Below are 21,531 nucleotides of genomic sequence, written 5' to 3' on the forward strand. Positions count from 1 at the left end.
GCTGCCACAGGGCGGTTGCTGATGGTGAGGGGGAGCAGTGACAAGAGCTGTCTCCTGAAGTCCACTATCATCTCCACAGTCTTGAGCATGTTCATCTCCAGATTGTTCGGGCTGCACCAAATCCCCAGCTGCTCAACCTCTTGCTGATATGCAGACTCGTCACTGTCCTGGATCAGGCCGATGATTTTTGTGTCATCTGCAAATTTTAGGAGTTTAAAAGCTGGGTGTTTGGAAGTGCAGTCATTGGTGTAGAGGGAGAAGAGAAGTGGAGACAGGACACGCCCCTGGGGGATTTCTGTCTGCATGTAGGAGTGAGATGGACCAGATAGAGTGTCCCAAAGCAGCCTTGGGAACAGAGTAGTATGTTCCTTTAATGATGTTGTACCAGTGGTCCAATGTGTTGCTGTCTCTGGTGGGACAACTAATATGCTCATTGTATTTTGGGAGCTCTTGGTTTAATTTTGCTCCATTAAAGTCCTCCATGACAATAAAAAGTGAGTTTGGGTGTTTCTGTCCAAAGCCGTTTAATTGTTTAGTGAGAATTTGCAGCGTTTCATTTGCACTGACTTGGGGGGCAATGTACACTGCTCAAAAAAATTAAAGGAACACTTTGAAAATACATCATATTTCAATACGGGGGAAAAACAAACTGGATATAAGCATTGAGATGGACTGGATAATGTGTTAGGAATGAAAAGTGCCACATTGTTTGATGGGAATGAAAATTATCAACCCCCCAGGAGGGCTAAATTCAAGACACCCCAAAATCAAAGTGAAAAACTGATGTGGCAGGATAGTCCATCTTGCTGAAATTCTTTGGCAGCAACTCAAAATGGTATTCAGTAGTTTGTATGGCCTCCATGTGCTTGTATGCATGACTGACGATGCCGGGACAAGCTCTGAATGAGACGACAGATGGTGTCCTGGGGTATCTCCTCCCAGAACTGGACTGGCATCGCTGAGCTCCTGGACAGTCTGAGGCGCAACCTGATTGTGTCGGATGGAACAAAACATAATGTTCCAAAGGTGTTCTATTGGATTCAGGTCAGGTGAGTGTGGGGGCCAGCTAATGGTATCAGTTCCTTCATCCCCCAGGAACTGCATGAGTTCTCTTACCACATAAGACTGGGCATTGTCGTGCACCAGAAGGAATCCAGGACCACTGCACCAATGTAGGATCTAAAAATGGGTCAAAGGATTTCATCCTGATACCTAATGACAGTCAGAATGCCATTGTCCAGCCAGTAGAGGTCTGTGCGTCCCTCCATGGATATGCCTCCCCACACCATCACTGACCCACCACCAAACCAGTCATGCTGAACAATGTTACAGGCAGCAAAACGTTCTCCACGGCTTCTCCAGACCCTTTCATGTCTGTCACATGCGCTCAGGGTGAACCTCCTCTCATCTGTGAAAAGCACAGGGCACCAGTGGTGGACTTGCAAATTCCTGTGTTGCCAGCCGAGCTCCACGGTGCCAGTCAGCGAGCACAGTGGGCACTAGAGGACGCTGGGCCCTCAGACCACTGTCATTAAATCTCTTTCTGATTGTTTGATCAGAGACATTCACACAAGTGGTCTGCTGGAGGTCATTTTGTAGAGCTATTGCAGTGCTCATCCTGTTCCTCCTTGCACAAAGGAGCAGATACCTGTCCTGCTGATCGGTTGAGGACCTTCTGCAGCCCTGTCCAGCTCTCCCAGACTAACTGCCTGTCTCCTGGAATCTCCTCCATGCGCTTGAGAATGTGCTGGGAGACACAGCAAACCTTCTGGCAATGGCACGCATTGATGTGCCATCCTGGAGGAGTTGGACTGTCTGTGGAACCTCTGTAGGGTCCAGGTATCGCCTCATGCTACCAGAAGTGACACTTACCCTAGCCAAATGCAAAACTAGTGAAAAACAGTCAGACAATATTAGGAAGGAAAAAAATGTCAGTGGCCTTCACCTGTATACAGACCAGGCTTAAAACGTTCCTTTTTGACAAATCTTATAGTTGGGGCTGACTGGGTGACCCACAGGGGTTCGGCTTGTGTCTTCATTGCACAGCTGACTCCCTCTTGGACGTCCCTTCGTTCTGCCTCTAGTCATGCTGCTATAGGCCTATAGGCTGCTGGGGGACTTTTCTTGACGCACTGAGCCCTTCTCTATCTACCTTTACATTTAATATGTATACCGTTATTGCAGTACATTCACTCTGTTTCCCCCTGTGCTATTTCTCCGAGTGTCCCTTGTCCCAGAGCTGGATGCTTCAGATCTGCGGTTGATGTTCCACCAGCTGGTCCAGTCTCCACCATGTCCACTGTGGGATGCTGTTGCTGACCTTCCTCCAGCCCTCTGCTTCCAACTCCCTTTTTCCACCAGTCAACTCTGCATTGCCTTCACTATACTGTTATGCTAACTTACATACTGTTTGAATTTTACTGCTAGCTATATATGGAGTATGTTTAATGTCAGAGCCGTACATCATAAGAGTAAATTATGAGTCAGTTTTCAATGTTAGCTTATACTTTGTCTGTGTCACATATCCTGTCATGCATGTATCCAAATGTGTGTTGTGTTTTCCTTGCTTTCCCACCCCTCCCTCTTCTCCCATCCCTCCCCCTTGCCCTCTTCTGTCCTTCTCAACCCGCCCGGCCAGCAGGCAGATGGGTCCCCCCTATATAGAGCCGGGTTCTGCTCGAGGTTTCTTCCCTGTTAAAAGGGTGTTTTTCCTTGCCACTGTCGCCTTTGGGCTTGCTCTGGGGGTCAGGCATTTGGGTTCTGTAAAGCGTCTTGAGACGAGTTGACTGTAATTGACGCTATATAAATAAAATTGAATTGAATTGAATTGAATTATACTCATTCCTGTTTTTGGGGTTGTCTCATTGTTACCCCTCTAGTGCATCTGTTGTTAATTTTATGAACACCAAAGCAGCTGAAACTGACTAAAAAGCCCCTCAGTTACTTACTTGACCAGATCAGTATCCCACGTTTCACTGGTTTGATGCAATACTTTTCCTACCTTTCTCCCTCTTTCCTCTCTCCCTCCTTCCTCTCTCTCCCTCTCCTCTCTCCCCAGCTCTGCACCAGGTGGAGCGCAGCCTCACAGCTGCCTCCACTCGGTAATTTGCTCTCTCCCCAGAATCTGGGCAGCTGTGGCTCGTTCACTGATTACTCCTCCTGGCAATAAAAGACCGGCTCATCCTCCCATACTCCGCTAGATTGTAAACTCGACTGCATAGTCAGTTTCCCTCTCGCCGCGTTATTTCTGCCTATGTTTAAAGATGAAACTCACGTTGTGTTTCTCTCCTTGCTCCTAATAAAGGACCCAGCTGCCTGGATGCCCTCCTGTCCTGCCTGCCTCCCTCGTGCCCCTCACTGGATCCCCTTCTTGGACCCCAGCCTGTCCCGTGCTTCCTCCCGGATTCCCTCCTCGGCTCCCCGCCTGCGTCCCCGGATCCCCTCCTTGGCTTCCCTCCTGAGCCCCTGGATCTATCTGCCGTCCCCTGCGCTCCCGGACCGCCAGCGCTCTGCTCCCCTGCCGGCTTCTGGTTCCCTTCCGGATTTCCCTCCTGGCTACCCCTGTCGCTCCCTGCGCTCCCGGATCACCAGCGCTCTTGTTCCCCTGCCGGCTCCTGGTTCCCTCCAGATTCCCCTCCCGGCTCTCGGGCCACGTACTGGACCCAAGCAGTGATTCCTATCCCTGGACCTTCCCCAACGTCTGCCTTCTTCCCCGAACTCCCCTCACTCCCCTACCTGTCCTCAAATAAACCTGCTGTCTAACCTGTCTCTGTCTCAGTTGTGCACTCTCTGCTCGGGTTCAGATTCTAAATCCGTGACAATTTCAGTGAAACAAAGTGCAGCAGAATGTGCAGAGTCCTTGTTGGATCCATTTAGGAGGAGAAACATCTCATCCAGTTTGTTTGGGCAAAGAGCGGAGGTTCATCAGGTGGATGGATGGAAGCAGTGTTTGGATTTCACTCTGAGTTTTACGAGCAAGCCAGCTTGCTTGCCTCATTTGCGCCTTCTCCACGTCATGCACAGAGCTGGTGCTCCACCAGCTAAGAGTTCAAGAAAACTCTCTGGACTTGAGCAAAAAGGTGAAAACTGTCCAGAGAGCATTCTGTTATGTCAGGCAGCTCCCCTCTTCTTGAAGTTATTGGATTCAGATGGCCGAACACAGAGAAAATAAATAAAAACAGACAAATTCCTAGGGAACACAATCGGCACCATCTTGGATCAGCAATAAACAATACATAATGTTAAAATTTTATACATTTATTTAAATTTTCATGCTAATTTTAGTGAGAGATTTTGGTTGTGTTTTGCCATCCAACAATTCAAGGCCCCCATATGGCCACCACTTTGAAAATTTTCTGGAGAAGGGCCTGACAGCAAGTAAAAACAAAGTGCAAGGAAGACAGTGTATTAGGGGTATATGATCCACCAGCTGGTGACACATTGTGTTCTCAGAGCAGTGCTGTCATGCTGCTCATTCCTTTCCCAGTGACAAACAATGTGCAGTCAGCCACAGGAACTATGAAGGAAAGTCCTCTACAATGACAGGGCATAAACTGCCAACATTTTTCCTAGACAAGAAATACACATCTTGTGTCTATAATAATAGGCTCCTGGATCCTGCCATTCGGTAACCCTTCAGCGGCTGGAATCTGATCCAGCAGTTATAACTCTCCATAATTACTTACCAATATCACCAATATTACTTTCTTTTGGCCTTGCAACTCTCTCTCTTTTTGACGTAAAAAATTGGTTGGTCTGGTGGCAACAGAGGAGTGCTTAGTTTTCAAGTGTCTAAACTCTCACGTGCAAGCACCTCAGTGCACACTACACATTTGAGATGTTGTACTTCATTGACAATGACGCACGTGAATCCATACTGGATAAATTCCTCTCAATACTTGCGACACTTGGTGGAAGGCTGGCCAAACTGCTTATGGATCCCCGTATAGTGAAGGTCTCCTCCTCCTCCTCAGACACAAGAAGCTGATGGCTTTTTTGAAGGCAGTTCTAAACTCTCTTCTCCTGCCTTCTCAGCCAGCATCTGGCCTGCCTGGCTAGTGTTACTCAGGACACCCACTAGATGAAACAAGACATGGCAACAAAAAAGAAACTCCATCAGGATCGGTTGATTTATCTATTGCTATTAATAATAGTAATAATTACTGTGTAATAATTACACAATAATAATAATAATAATATAATTTTAACAATATTATAGTAAATATATACCTTGTCAAATGTGTACAATTGGTTAGCCTACCTACTTGTTCTTGTTAACCAATTGGCTATTCTACAATCAATGACATTCATTTATTGGTAGGGGAAAAGTATTTATATACAGTGAGAGTAAAAAGTATTTGATCCCTTGCTGATTTTGTTGGTTTGCCCACTAATAAAGACATGATCATTCTATACTTTTAATGGTAGATGTATTCTAACATGGAGAGACAGAATATCAAAATGAAAATCCAGAAAATAACTTTAAAGTATTTATTTTAATTCATTTGTTGTTCATTGAGGGAAATAAGTATTTGATCCCCAAGTATGAATTAGGAGTTCTGGCTTTCACAGACCAGTTAGACACTCCCAATCAACTTGTTACCTGAATTGAAGACACCTGTTCTAACTAATCACCTGTATGAAAGACACCTGTTCACAGAATCAGGCAATCAGACAGATTGCAAACTCTCCAACATGGGTAAGACCAAAGAACTCTCTCAGGACCTCAGACACAGGATTGTTGACCTGCACAAATCTGGAATGGGCTACAAAAACATTAGCAAGATGCTGGGTATTAAAGTAACAACCATTGGTGCAACTGTGAGAAAATTTAAGAAGTATAACATGACCATCAATAGACCTCAGTCTGGTGCTCCACAGAAGATTTCACCTCGTGGGGTGGCAATGATCATGACGACAGTGAGAAATCGGCCTGCAACCACACAGCGGGAGTTAGTGAATGACCTCAAGGCAGCTGGGACCACAGTCACCAGGAAAACAATTGGCAACACTTTGCGCCGCAATGGATTAAAATCCTGCAGTGCCCGAAAGGTACCCCTGCTTAAGAAGCCACATGTGGAGGCTCACCTAAAGTATGCCAATGATCACCTCAAAGATACACAAAGTGATTGGGAGAAGGTTCTGTGGTCAGACGAGACCAAAATTGAACCATTTGGCTTAAACTCTACTCGTCATGTGTGGAGGAAGAAAAATGCTGCCTATGATCCCAGGAACACCGTGCCCACTGTCAAGCATGGAGGTGGAAACATTATGTTTTGGGGGTGTTTCTCTGCCAAGGGCACAGGGCTACTTCACCGCATCAGTGGGAAGATGGATGGAGCCATGTACCGTGCAGTCCTGAGGGACAACCTCCTCCCCTCTGCTAGGAAGCTGAAAATGGGCCGTGGCTGGGTCTTCCAACATGACAACGACCCGAAGCATACAGCAAAGGCAACAAAGCAGTGGCTCAAGAAGAACCATATTAAGGTTATGGAGTGGCCCAGCCAGTCTCCGGACCTCAATCCAATCGAACATCTATGGAGAGAGCTGAAGGTCCAAGTTGCCAAGCGACAGCCCACCAACCTTAATGATTTAGAGAGGATCTGCAAAGAAGAGTGGGCCAAAATTCCCCCCGATATGTGTGCTAACCTTGTGGTGAACTACAACAAACATCTGACCGCTGTGCTTGCAAACAAAGGCTTTGCCACCAAGTATTAAGTACTTTTGGATAGAGGGATCAAATACTTATTTCCCTCAATGAACAACAAATGAATTAAAATAAATTCTTTAAAGTTATTTTCTGGATTTTCGTTTTGATATTCTGTCTCTCCATGTTAGAATACATCTACCATTAAAAGTATAGAATGATCATGTCTTTATTAGTGGGCAAACCAACAAAATCAGCAAGGGATCAAATACTTTTTACTCTCACTGTGTATGTATATATATATATATATATATATATATATAAGATGAAAGTCAGAGTATATTGAATGAAAATCTGAATATATTGAATTTAAGTCTGGATATATATATATATATATATATATATATATATATATATAATGAAAGTCGGAATATATTGAATGAAACTACGAATATATTGAATGAAAGTCGGAATATATTGAATGAAAGTACGAATACATGGAATGAAAGTACGAATATATATAATGTTCAGATTTTCATTTCATATATTCAGTTTTTCGTTCCGTATATTCAAAGTTCCATTCCATATATTCAGAATTTTTTCCTACGGAGCCCCGGAAGGGACATGGCAAACAAAAACAGGAATCTTATTGGACGTTTGCTCTTCCGATTACCTCTGCTGTGATTAGCTATCTGTCTTCATCGTTGTCACCGGCAACGGCGACAACGTTTGAGAAGACAGGTAATTTTTAGAGATGTTTTCATTCTGAACACTGAACGTGTTAGCATTAGCTTAGCTACTTAGCTTTGACTACGTTTGCATCCACTACGTAGCGGTTAAACACACGCTATATGTTGATGATAATATCTATGTTTATCTTTATAGCTGGTCTTAAGACTAATTATCTGCCAGTCAGCTGTTGCCTGGACACATCCATGATCACACCACTGGTGGGACACAATTGTACTGGATTTCAGCTGAAAACTGCTGTTCTGTCCAAACTGTCATGAGACATTTTTATTGTGATACACCCTCCACTGTTGTTAGCTTTTGATTCAAAAAAATTTCTTGAGATGAGGAAATCACTATTGCATGTTTCTACTCAAATGTCCTACTTTCATGACATAATATCACTACAGCATGAACTTTTTACATTTTCCATAAATTTCACCCAACAGTTGAATAACTGTTTGTGAGCAGTGTATGTAGACACATCATGTAAGCACACTTCAATAATATATCTGCTGCAGCAGTGCAGTTTATCTACCTAGCTTGGTGTAACAGTAAAAAAAAAAACATATGCTACTGATATGTTTCAGACTAAAATCTGCTTGAAACGCACAACCGATTATCTGTCAAAATGTGTGTAAGAGAGGCATGCACTGAACACTGAATAACGTCTCTGTAGATTATAGACAAAACTCTCTCATCACAAATTTCTGTTTATTTGCCCGAAGTGCATGAGTAAAATACAAAACAGGTGAAGTTAAATACCTAAAAAGTAAAGGAATTTGCAAAAAAAGATTTATTTTTCTAGAAAAGGCAGTAGTGGACAATGCAGTTTATTTCTGGGACAGTCGCTCCAGCACCGGCACCATGCGTCCCATCAGTCCAATCAAGGGTTTCATCCATCCTCTGGATGTTCTGGAGCATGGCAGAGGTCGCGTCTTGGTGTCTTCTGATCTGTTCCAAGAACCGTTCCTCTGACCTCTCCAGATACTGCAGCAGATCCACAGCAGCTTCCTGCTTCCCTTTTCCTGCATAAAAGCACCCAAAAAGCTACTAGTTGTCAGTAATTATTTTCTATTTTCAGAAACACAGTTAACTTAAAGTAAATGTTCTTTTTTGTGATTTTAGGATGGGCCAAAAGATAACATACTGATCATCTTGATGTCTGCATAGCCTAAACAGATCTTACTTGATTTGGTCTGTTGAGAGGAGGACAGCGTGGAGGAGCTGCAGGATGAGACCAGTGAGCTGCAGACTAGTGCTCCTGGTAACTGGACCTCATCATCCAAGGCCGACAAGTAAACAAAATGAACAAGACATGCTGTTGATTGCATCTGTAATACAAATCATTTTCTCCATTAACTGATTAATTATTGCTTTGTCCATACAATGTTAGAAAGTGTTACCAAAAATACCTGTAATAATTTCCAACAGTGCTAAATGCCTTGTTTTATTTGCTAACAACTAAAAGCCACCAAAAATATCTGTGTATAAAAAATCAGTGCATTGGATTTCCACATCTGCAAAGCTGGAAAATCACTCAACAATCAGCATTTTACCTTGAAATTATGAAAATAGCTGCAGATTACCAGTACTTTTTACTTCATTGTGTTAACTTGATCATTTGAATCAGTTTTTTAGACTTGTATTACTGATACAAAACATAATCAACATATAAATTAAAATGTGTTTGCAAAGAGTTCACTGGTTCTTCAAGAGAAATTTCAATGATAACCATATAGTTCAGTAATATGATTAATGGGCCATTGTGTAACAGCGTGGGAGGTTTTGAATACAGGTCTTGCAATGAAATATCGCTGCTGCTTTCCTCCGGTTTTATAAGGAGTTGTTTCATAGCTTGTTAGCTTACCAGCGGTTAACTGGCTGGCAAACAATAGTTCAACGCCAACCCTTGCTGTTTTCAGCTACTGTTAGCTGTTGTTGCTGTTGATGAAGTCAGAAAATTTAGAATAATTTTAAACAGGATACTTACATAGAAGGATGTCTGTCTCCACATTCTTCAAATCTTAACTTGCAGCCAGATTTTTTACTAAATATGTAATGACTGCATCATTGTGAGGTGAGTCCAGTCTGTGAAAATAAATCAGAGCATTCATTTGCTACTTAGAGTAGAATAACTATAGAGTATTTTTTTTAAAGTAATTTAAAACAGTTTTAAAGTAGCAGACGCAATTTGAATAAGCAGTTTTTACCCTTGTTCTGGTTCATGATGTGTTCTTCCAAGGTATGAAGTCTACGAACCATTTCCTAAAACTACAAAAAAGGCAACAAAGTCACGTTTGTGAACTAAGATGGAGGACTACATGATTTCACTGATTACATTACCAATTCAGAGGATTGTGCTAAAACTCACTAAAAATATCCTACAGATACCGCAAATTGGAACTCTGCACTCTTTTTTCCACTGAAATCTGTCCCTGCTGGAGAAGCTGTTTGGAGAAGGAGTTTGTGGTTATTCAAATCAGAGATACCAGACAGCCATTGCAGGAACTTAGGTAACAAAGATGACCTGTTTGTCTGTTTGTGTATCGCACAGCTCTTGTGAGACTTCGCATTTGATTGGATAAGCCCTCTAACGCAATGATGTCAGTGACGCAGCATTTATGAAAGTAACGTGCCAATTTCTCCAGGTGAAGAGATTTTCTCTATGCCAGCAAGATGAACTTCTCCAAGCAAAAGAAGAAAAGGCCTCGCCCCTTCCGGTGGTGCCACTGTCTCCATACCAGCATATGGTCATGGATGAGCTTGATTTACACCGGAGATGGGGATGCATGAGTGCTGTTGGTGTCGGTCATCTCACTGTCTGTGATGACACATTGAACTCTGCCAAGTATTGTGCCACTCTCTGTTTCAGCATGATAATGCCACTTGCTACACATCTAGGGCCAATAGAACTTGGCTGCAGGAGCACAGTATCCAGATCTTAGAGTGGCCACCTCAATCCCTGGACATGAACCTCATTGAAAATCTGTGGTGGATTATCAAAAGATCTGTTTCAAAGCATAAACCAAAGAAATTAGAAGAATTAAAAGCAGTAATTCAAGAAGAATGACATAAGATGTCATTCTCAGCAGTGTGAAAGGCTTGTGGAGAACATGCCAGCCAGGATTAGAGCTCTCCTACATGCTCATGGCAGGACGAATCAATATTAATTGATGATTCAAGTCAGTTCAATTCAATATTATTTATATAGCACTAATTACAGTTCAAATTGTCTCAAGACACTTTACAGAACCCATATGCCTAACCTCCAGAGCAAGCCCTAAGGCAACAGTGGGAAGAAGAAACTCCCTTTTAATGGAAAAAAAACCTTGAGCAGAACCCAACCCATCTGCCTGCTGGCCAGTGGGTTGAGAGGGATAGAAGAGGTAGAGGGGCAGGGAGAGAGGGTGGGGGAGAAGGGAGGGGGAGATAAAAGGGGAGGGGGAGGGGGAGGGTGGGGGTGGGAGAAGAGAGGTGTGGGGAACAACAAACATATAACACACAATTGGATACATGCATGATAAGCTAGATGATACATACAAATTATAAGTCTAGCATTGAAACTGATTCATAATTTGACTGTTATGGTGTACGGCTCTGACATTAAATACATTACATACATAGCTGGTAGTAAAATTCAAACAGTGTGTAGATGAACATATCAAGTATAGTAAGAGTGATGCGGAGTAGATTGGTGGAAATGGGCAGCTGGAAGCAATGGGCTGGAGGAAGGTCAGCAGCAGCATCTCACGATGGACAGTGATATGATGTTTGTTTGTTTTTTTGCTCCATTTTTAACACATTCTTGATTATTTGCTGACTTTGATACCAACAGGGTTGAGAACTGACATATTGAAACTGTCAAGAATTTAGTTTTGTTAGTTTTTCTTGTAAACAATAAACAAAAAATAATTTGTATTTGTTTGTGTCTGTCTAATGTAACCACACCTTTTGAAACACAAAAAAGATTTTTCCACAAATATTTTATGATAATATTTGAGATTGTGTAAAATTTTACAGGTCTCCAAAAGCTTTTTTCCACCTCTTTGGGAATTAGCATGTTTCCCTGTGCCTGCAATTGTTTTGTTGTTGCTGATAGAAAGCACTTTGGTCTACTTTTATGTCATTGTAAAGTGCTCTATAAATAAATTTTGATTGATTGATTGATTGATTGATTGATTGATTGATTCTCACCAAGAAAAACTGTGCTCTGGCTTCCTCTCACAATCTAAAAACAGACTACCTTTTTTGGAAAAGACTTCAGTAATTCTAAATTGTCTGTAGCTGGGAATGTGACTGTGCTTGGTTGTCTGCCTTTCTATGTAGCCCTGTGATAGACTGTTGATGTGTCCAGGGTGAACATTGCCTTTGCCGTATGTCAGCTGGGATAGGCTTCAACTCGCATGGATGGGTGGATGGATGGGTGCATAATGTCTTTGTACTGTTTTCAATATGTCAAAATATAATTACTAAATGATCACATTGTGTTCCACATTCTGTTTTACCTTTTTTGGAGCTGGGTTTTGAACATCTCACTGACTCCTTAAACTTTATTATTCTTATTATTTATTAATTCTAGGTTTACAGGACCAAAATGGTCAATTTTGGTTGCAGTTACAGCACTGAACATGTGTGGATAGGTCTCACTCAGGACACTGTAAATTTACCCTATTATTCTTTACAAAGCTTCTCAAGTTTTATCAATTTGCCAGTAATTATGATTGAACAGCTTTTTTTGAAGTCCGGCCACAAATTCTTAATTGGATTGGGCTCTGACTCAGCCACTCTAGAATATTCCTCTTGATCTTTAAACAATTTCTGTCTAGCTTTGGCTGTATGCTTTGCTGAAAAACTAGTTTACGCAGAAAGGTGCACACATTCCTGGATTCCCTGGATTGTTGTTAGAGCCCAGCTCCTGACAAAATCAGCCTGGGCCCTGAATGCCTAGATAACGAGCTGTTTGCCTGACAGGTGTGTCGAGATTAGGGGTGGGTAGTGCCCTACACCACCCCACCTTCCTCCCAACTGCCTCTCATACATACACACACACACACACACACACACACACACACACACACACACACACACACACACACACACACACACACACACACACACACACACATACCCCACCATCATCTTATCCTCTTACAGTAAACATCCCCATCATCCTGCCTGCTCACTCTGGGGAGTAAAAAGGAGCATGTTTGACATAATTAATTGGCTCATTCTATAAAGTAAGTCAAAAGAGATGAAAAAGGTTAACGGGCTGAAATAATTAATTTGGAACTAAATTCGCTGACAGTTGGCTTCTCTCAACAATTCACCTTTTTTTCTCTCTTCAGTGCCTCTTGAATGACAAAGGCCCTGATACAGACTGGCCTGAAATAAGAGTGTTTTAATGAAATAGGGCCAAAAATGAATTTAATTATTTAGAACCTGCAGAGAAGGTTTCGCTCTTATACATTTTTCGAAGATTATTGCCTTTCATTATGAGGCTAATGTAGCACGCATTTTATTCCAATTAATTTGAAATGAGAGAGGAAATTATGTGGATTATTAATGGCAGGGGTGGATACACACATCTCTTCAATTACTATCCGTATAGCGCCCTATCCATATCTTACCATCACAGTAATTAACGGATTTCAGGAGGACTATTAAGCCAGAGAATGAAAAGAGCTTGCTATTGCTGCCGAGCCAGAGAAGGATTGCTAGGATCATTCTCACACTGAATAAAAGGCCATGACTAGAATCAGTTATGATGCTGATTCTGATCACTGAAGTTCATTTAGGCACCCTCTCACACTATGAAGACAGGCAACATTTGCAAACTGAATTGATGAAAGCTAACTTGCCCAAACATTTGCCTGCCCACTACTGACTACGACTACAGACTTTTAAAATTTTTAACAAAATGCTAGCTATGGATGTTGTTTTGCTAAAAATTCTAAATAATTAAGTTTAACAAAAATCTATTTAAAAAATACATTTTGCAGTGGGAAAAATTCACAGATTAAGTTTACAATTGTTGCTTAGCATTACAAACACGTGACTCCAATTTAATTAGAATTTTCTCAAGCTGTCAGATTTTGTGATTTCTCTGAAATTTCTCTGAAATATCTTTCATTGCTTCATACACACTTTTGTAAATTGCGAAATTTCAGGGAATCAATAGATTTCAACGGTAGAACTCCTAAATGGTGACAAGAGCATCATCAAGTAGTGGTAATGCGTTCACTTTCCATTGTGCATACTGGAGTCTATCCCAGCTGACTTAAGGTGAACTGGGGATCCTCTAGCTCCAAGGTGACGGCGCTAACCACCGAACCAATGTGCAGTCCATTAGAAGTTGTATACTGTAAATCTAGCATATAGTCAGTCACTGTTGCAGATAAAATAGGTTAACAGTTTTACATTTCAAACATAACATTAATTGGAATTTCATACATCTAGAGGGGAAAGGGTTGCAAAATAAAATGCTGTCAACATCAAATCAACAGCTGCCAACTAAATACTTTATCAGCAATCTTTCTATTTCTTTATCATTTGAATAAGCAATGACCCTTCTCCAGAGAGCTGACCCAGCCATCTTTTGGGGCAATCTTACCCTGCTGCTCCTCTTCAATGAGCAGAGAGGCCCAAAGCTCTCAGGGGGATCCTGAAAGGATGTGGGGCCAGTCAAGCAGCACTACACAGGGGACCAACCCAAACATACTGCACCTCTCCCTCTGGAGTACACATGTAATTGTCACTGGATGCTCATTAAAGAATCCAATTAATCAGAATGGATTGGACATTACAGGTCAGCAGACAGGGCACACTGAAACATTTGGTCTTTAGTTCATTTCATATGTGGCTCTAAATGAAGACTCGGTGTACCATGACTCCATAATGTCTCCTTGATGTGCCATTAACATTTATTACTCTGGAGAAGATATATGGCTTTGCAGGGTGATATGTATCAATATGGAACAATGAACTACAGAAAATCCATGGATTTGGAAAATAATTATTCTATTTTGTAGAAGATGGTATATTTATGACTATGTGTAAACTGTCTGGAATCTAATTTAATTTAGTATTAGTCTTTTGCAAAAGTGCTTACTAGTTTCACCTCTTATATTATCCCTCATTACTATTTAGTCAACAAAAAGTAGTCTCAACTGAAATGTAATCTCATTTCTGCTGTGAATTTTTAAATTGTGTGTCTTTGATGTGTTCAGCTGTCAACATGTTTGCTATGTATAATTACCATGCTTACAGCTGTTCTGAGCAATTACAGTTGTCACGTGTAAACTCTGATGCTGAACAGTATGTTAATAAAGATCACCTATGGGATGATGAAACAGTAGATGTCTGCTACTAGCCTCCCTGTTTTACTGTTGGTACCAGGTCATTGGAATAGTACATGCTGAATGTCTTTGTGAAATGTAAACAAACATACTGGCAGATAACTTTTGCAGAAACAGGCATCTTATTTGCAAAGCACGTGATATGACTTCAACAACTGGAAGGTAAAATATTTGGGTCTCTTCTATTGTACTTTTCAATTTATCTTTGTATTTTTGCAACAAAGATTAATGTGATAAAATTGATTAGAATGCATTCAGTTAGGAATAAAAATCACAACTGAGCAAGTCTCAGGTGTAGCCGAAACATACCTTACCAGGAAGACATGACCGAACAAACTTGACTGGCGGTGTTACATCTGAGAAGTGAATTTGTTACATGTCAAATTTGGATTTTAACTGGCCTACAGCTGAAAGTTCTGTTGATTCTTGTTGAATTTGCGTAGGCAGTTCTGTACCATAGCCCTGAATATATCACATTATAATGCAGCATAAACCATGCATTTATAACACTGTATCATTACTTTATCCATTGATGTGTCTGAAAGCTGTAGAACTCAAAGTATGTGAACTCTGTGATGAGAATTAATTGTCACACTGTTGTTTTTTGTCATAAAAAATAACCAATAGGATCCCGCAATATTCAACATTTAGTAACAGGGTCATTCCAGGTGAAATGACCAGATATTTCTTGGGGGTGTTGCTGCACCATCTTCAAATTAGTCCTAAATTTGCATGCCATTAGATAGTCACAAAAGTACTTTCTATGCAAAATTGTAGGCCTGTAACTCAAATAGTTTCTGAGCTGTGGGAGTCTGAAATTTTCAGAATTTGGGCTATAAAAAGCCTCGCCAGCGTTTGTGCATCTTTAAGTGGTTATTTCTCAGCCTCAAGACACACCAGAGAGCTGTGAGTTGGTAAACAAGGCCTCTGCATGTAGCTAGTGCCCCACAAACACCCCCAGGTGTTTCCCTACACTCTGCAGGCCATGGGGGCTTGCTAAAATTGCTAAAAAATTAAGAGATACCTACTCACGAGTGGGGTTTGGGACCTTAAAAGTACTAGAAATACTGCACAGAAGTGTTCTAACACCCCTGGGTTCCATTCTACACAAACTTGTGTGATAACTTAGCAAACTGGAGCTTTCTGGATACCTCAGTTTGGAAAATACGAGCTCCCAAAGTTGGACGAGATTTTTAATTGGCTATTTTTGGTGGCAAAAATCTCAGTGTGGGACAGGTACCAGAGACCCCAAATTTTTCTACAAGACAGTTCCATCTGTCTTGTATCACTGTACAAAAAAGCAGCAGGGTTATATTTGTAGTTACTGAGATATTTTTACTCAAAATGGCACGGGTAATGTCAAAATGGTTTTTTGCTTTTCAGTACTTTAAATTGGGATACAAGTATTAGTAGTCATTCCAATGGTAGTAGTATGTATGTTTTGTTCTTTTTGAAATGTTAGTTGTTAAAGGTGACTACCTTCAAAAAGTGTAATGGTATAACTTAGGTATACCTAAGTTATAACTTCGGTATACCTAAGTTATAACTTAGGCATAGGTTCTTTTGATTGTAACATGACATTGTACAATTAAATTTAACATGTTTAATCCCACTGCATGTCATGACATCTACAGGTATGACTCTAAACTAGACTTTGTGACACAAAAATGGCATTACACTTTTTTGCTTTTCTGTACTTTAAATTGGGATACAAGTCATTCCAGTGGTAGTATTATGTATGTTTTGTTCTTTTTGAAATGTTAGTTGTTAAAGGTGACTACCTTCAAAAAGTGTAATGACATGTTGACACCTATTTGCAATGCATACATGTAATTATAACATACACATACAAATTACATGTACTAACTTGAATTCAGGGAGCTCTGTAGTAGTTCATGGTTGATTAATTTAAAAATAACAACAATAATGTAGAATTTTACAGTATCAGTGCAGTGGGATTAAACATGTTAAATTTAATTGTACAATGTCATGTTACAATCAAAAGAACCTATACCTAAGTTATAACTTAGGTATACCTAAGTTATACCATTACACTTTTTGAAGGTAGTCACCTTTAACAAGTAACATTTCAAAAAGAACAAAACATACATACTACTACCATTGGAATGACTACTAATACTTGTATCCCAATTTAAAGTACTGAAAAGCAAAAAACCATTTTGACATTACCCGTGCCATTTTGAGTAAAAAATATCTCAGTAACTATAAATATAACCCTGCTGCTTTTTTGTACAGTGATACAAGACAGATGGAACTGTCTTGTAGAAAAATTTGGGGTCTCTGGTACCTGTCCCACACTGAGATTTTTGCCACCAAAAATAGCCAATTAAAAATCTCGTCCAACTTTGGGAGCTCGTATTTTCCAAACTGAGGTATTCAGAAAGCTCCAGTTTGCTAAGCTATCACACAAGTTTTTGTAGAATGGAACCCAGGGGAGTTAGAACACTTCTGTGCAGTATTTCTAGTACTTTTAAGGTCCCAAACCCCACTCGTGAGTAGGTATCTCTTAATTTTTTAGCATTTTTAGCAAGCCCCCATGGCCTGCAGAGTGTAGGAAAACACCTGGGGGTGTTTGTGGGGCACTAGCTGCATGCAGAGGCCTTGTTTACCAACTCACAGCTCTCTGGTATGTCTAGAGGCTGAGAAATAACCACTTAAAGATGCACAAATGCTGGCGAGGCTTTTTATAGCCCAAATTCTGAAAATTTCAGACCCCCACAACTCAGAAACTATTTGAGCTACAGGCCTACAATTTTGCATAGAAACTACTTTTGTGACTATCTAATAGCATACAAATTTAGGACTAATTTGAAGATGGTGCAGCAACCACCATCTGGTGAAACCACATGGAATGACCCAACAGAAACAATTTTTCACACAAGCATGTTTATGAAAATACATCACAAGAGGAACCTTTTTATTGCATGAACTACTATGCACACCATGTTTGTCTAGCACAATAGTCAGGAATGAACAGTTCAAGGTGTTTGACTGCTTGAAGTGGTCTGTCTTCCCCTCTGACACTACAGAAGTCAATGATTTAGGCTGGGTGTTCACTGGGTGCCTCTTTGATAGCTGCTACTGCGAAGCAGATGCTTGGGAGGAATCGCTGCTCCCAGCTTTTGTTGTTGCTCAGTAGCTATAATAGTCCCAGTGCTCTTTTTCAGTTGAGATATTTTACAATTATTTTAGACTTAGGGAGATAAAATTATAGTTGTAGTGAAAGACTCCACTGGCTTGTACCTGCCAAAAATACAACCATCCCAGAATATGGACACATACCAATTTCTGAGCTACGTCTGAAACACACAGAACCAATCATCTGAACATGAGGGGAAGAGGAAGCATGTAGTGAGAGTAGAGGCTCCCAGTGGAGACATTACCTTTCTTCCTATGTGCTCATCAACCACACGTAGAAACAGACTCTGGGGACCATGTGCAGTGCTGGTGGTACAGACTGTGGTCCTCTTCACAGTTTTAAATCACATTCTCTCTGCCTCCTCTGCAAAATTGAAAGCAGAGCTTTTGTCTGGAGCAGAGACTGGCGGAGAAGTGGAAGAAGAGACAGATGGGATATGAAAGATTGCAGGATGGAGTTCAGAGGCAGCAGAGTTGTGTAAGATAAATGATAAGCTGCTGAAGAGCACTTTCTAGTGGTGCGACAGAGGACTAGCATGTCGAATCACTCACACACTTCTGCTGAATTTAGAAGTCACAAACAGGTCATAGACAGAAAAGAATTTGTGGAGCCATTGGTTATAATTTTCAGAGATGCAGGGATTCTGAAAAAGCTAAGCCAACAAAGATTCAACTGTATAGTCTATGAAGGCTCTATCTTTATACTGGTGAATCTACAGCTTTTTACTATACATACCTTCAGTGTTACTGAATTTGCTAGTGCAAATTGAGAACTGCTGTTCTCAACAACATGTTTCCGCATGTGGGAATTCAACATATATGTCTAACATTACTGAGCAACACCTGGTTTTGGAGTAGACATGGATTAAATTAACAACAAAACAAAATAACTGAACTGAACAATTTCACTGTTTGATTCAGGCTGAGTGGACATCATACTCCATTTCATCATTTAAACTGTTTAAATACATATAGTAGCATTCAAAAGTTTGGGGTCACTCAGAAATGTCCTTATATTCAGGGGAAAAAATTTCAATGAAGTTAACATTAAATTATTTAGAAATACAGTCTATACATTGTTAATGTGGTAAATGACTATTGTAGCTGGAAACAGCTGATTTTTAATGGAATATCTACATAGGGGTACAGAGGCCCATTTCCAACAACAATCACTCCTGTGTTCTAATGGTAGATTGTGTTAGCTAATCGTGTTGAAAGGAAAGATGATGATTAGAAAACTCTTGCTTGCCTAACTACATGACAAGAGGAGCGTATAAGTCCCACAATGCATCAGTTTCTGGTATTACAGTGGAGTAACTGTCCACCACTGCTTTCACAGAAGCCAGGAGGTGCAAAGGAAGATAAACCATTAATCCTTCTGTCACCATCATGCTTTCAGCACCGCAAGATGCCAAATAGTGCAGTGGCTATGTTATTCTTACTAGTTCCATCTGTGAAATCCTCTATTTGGGTGGGCAGTGTACGGATGATATGCATGTAAGTGATTTCTTGGCGATGAGTGGCTCACTCTCCAGGAAAAGAGCTATGTTGCAATGTCACTTTTTAAAGATAGGAGGTTTCTTATATTTGATGTAGACCAAACTGAATGAAGAGTAATTATGCATTACAACTTGACTGGTGTGTATTTTTACAACTATATTTGTGTAAAATTATGTTTACAACAAATATTTCTTTAAAATCAAACAGTTGATATGAAAGAATGTTTACACTGAAACACCACAGTGAAATGCTGTACTGATAGTCAGTGGAAACAAAATTTGAATTTAAGAACTGGCTGGAATGTGGATATGTCACGCCCCCTCCCACTCCTGTGGCTCTTCAAGTTAATGACGAGCAGCCGGCGCGAGTTTTCAATCAGCGCAGCATATAAGCCTCACTCTCCTCACGGCTCACCGCTGGTTCGTTGCCTCATACTCCATGCTACATGACGCACTCTGCTACATGCTGCATACTGTTCACCGTCTCCCGCACGTCACTCCCCGGACTCTGTCTCCACACTGGATTACCTTGCCTGCTTCCCTGCCATCGTCACACTCCCTCCACCGGCTCCGTCAACTCCGCCCCTCTTCCGCCTTCCAAACCCCGGACAATAAGTGAGTCACCTTCCCTGTTAACTTAGTTTTGTTCTAGCTTTTATACCGGCCATCTGGTCCGCCCTTAGTTAGTTCAGTTTAGTTTACCCCGTTCAGTTTATTCCCCGTGCCTCCCTTAAGGAGTGCCTTCCTCTGTTATTTTCTGATTAATAAATTTTTGTAATTCACCTGCCTGTCTGCGCCTGCTGCTTGGGTTCACTTGCCGAATTCTAACAGAATGAACCAGCCACCCTTGAACCCAGCAGGCGCCCCAACCAGCCCTCTGAGCTCTCCCATAGAGATTTTCTTTTCCAGTGCAGAAAAAAGTATTTATTTTTATACCATTAGTGACTTGTGGTGGAAATGGAAGGAGGACCCGAAAGATATCCACGTGACCATGGGTCACAGGGTAGCAGCCCAGAGACCCTGGCTAATTGGCCACCTGCCGGCGGATATCAAGGAGTTCCTAAATACTCCCCTGCCATACCTGACCGTCCCTATTTCTGCCTTTCGCCATACCTGTTCCCCGTCCACCAGTCTGCCTGCCTCTGGGCTAGCTGACCCATCGGTCACTAGCACCCCACTCTGTAGCCAATCCAACCCTGTTTCCCCGCTAGCCATAGTGCCCCCCACACAGAAGCCTGGTTGCCGAAGGCGCAGCGCCAGGAAGCGCTGTGGCTCCCCGGTTCCAGCGAGGCCCCATGCCGCCTTCCTCCCAGTTGAGGAGAGGCCTCGTGCCGTTCCACTCCCTCTGGCTGAGGAGAGGCCCTGTGCTGTTCCACTCCCTCCGGCTGAGGAGAGGCCCCGAGCCATCTCACTCTCTTCGGTTCCTGTGGGGCCCATCGACCCGTCTTCGGTTCCTGTGGGGCCCATCGCCCTGTCTTCAGTTCCTGTGGGGCCCATTGCCCCGTCTTCGGGCCCTGTGGGGCCCATCGCCCCGCCTTCTGTCCTTGTAGGGGCCATCACCCCGTCCCTCCTCTGAGAGGTGTAAAGTGTCTCTGGCGCTCTTAGAGGAGCTAAAAACTTCCCCGATGCCCTAAGAGGAGCTAAAGGCTCCCTCCGCGGCCTTAAGGAAGTTAAAAGTTTCCTCTGCAACTTTAAAAAGGCTTCCCACCTCCTCTGCAGCCGTGAAGATGTTTCCCGCCTCTCTTGAGGCCTTGATGAGGCGTAGCACCTTCCCCGAGTCTTTGTCGAGGCGTGACGCCTCCCCCGAGTCCTTGTCGGGGCGTGGCATCTCCCCCGAGTCCTTCTCGAGGCGTGATGCCTCCCCCAGGTCCTTATTGAGGCGTAGCGCCTCCCCCCGAGCCTTGAAGAGGCGAAACACTTCCTCTATAGATTTAATGAGGTGAAATGCCTCCTCTGCAGCTTCAATGAGGCTTCCCGCTTCCTCTGCCGCTTTGATGAGGCGAAATGCCTACCTTGAGTCCTTGATGAGGAGATCTGAGACCTCTCCCGAGTCCTTGAAGAGGCGTAGCGCCTCTGCGGCAGCCTTGAAGGGGCATAGCTCTTCCTCGACAGCCTTGAGAAGGCATAGCGCCTCCCCTCG

At 42.1% G+C, this 21,531-nt stretch overlaps 1 long non-coding RNA gene across 1 annotated transcript; it reads right to left on the reverse strand.

The window, feature by feature from the left end:
- Window positions 1-9,366: 9,366 nt before the first annotated feature.
- LOC127537153 (uncharacterized) lies at window positions 9,367-18,319 on the reverse strand. Its single transcript, XR_007946650.1, has 4 exons — window positions 18,138-18,319; window positions 15,043-15,089; window positions 9,589-9,649; window positions 9,367-9,466 (listed from the first exon to the last, which is right to left on the reverse strand). It is a non-coding gene; the product is annotated as an uncharacterized LOC127537153 (long non-coding RNA).
- Between the last annotated feature and the right edge of the window lie 3,212 nt (window positions 18,320-21,531).

The sequence above is a fragment of the Acanthochromis polyacanthus genome, chromosome 14 (assembly GCF_021347895.1).
Source record: "Acanthochromis polyacanthus isolate Apoly-LR-REF ecotype Palm Island chromosome 14, KAUST_Apoly_ChrSc, whole genome shotgun sequence".
Taxonomy (NCBI): Eukaryota; Metazoa; Chordata; class Actinopteri; family Pomacentridae; genus Acanthochromis; species Acanthochromis polyacanthus.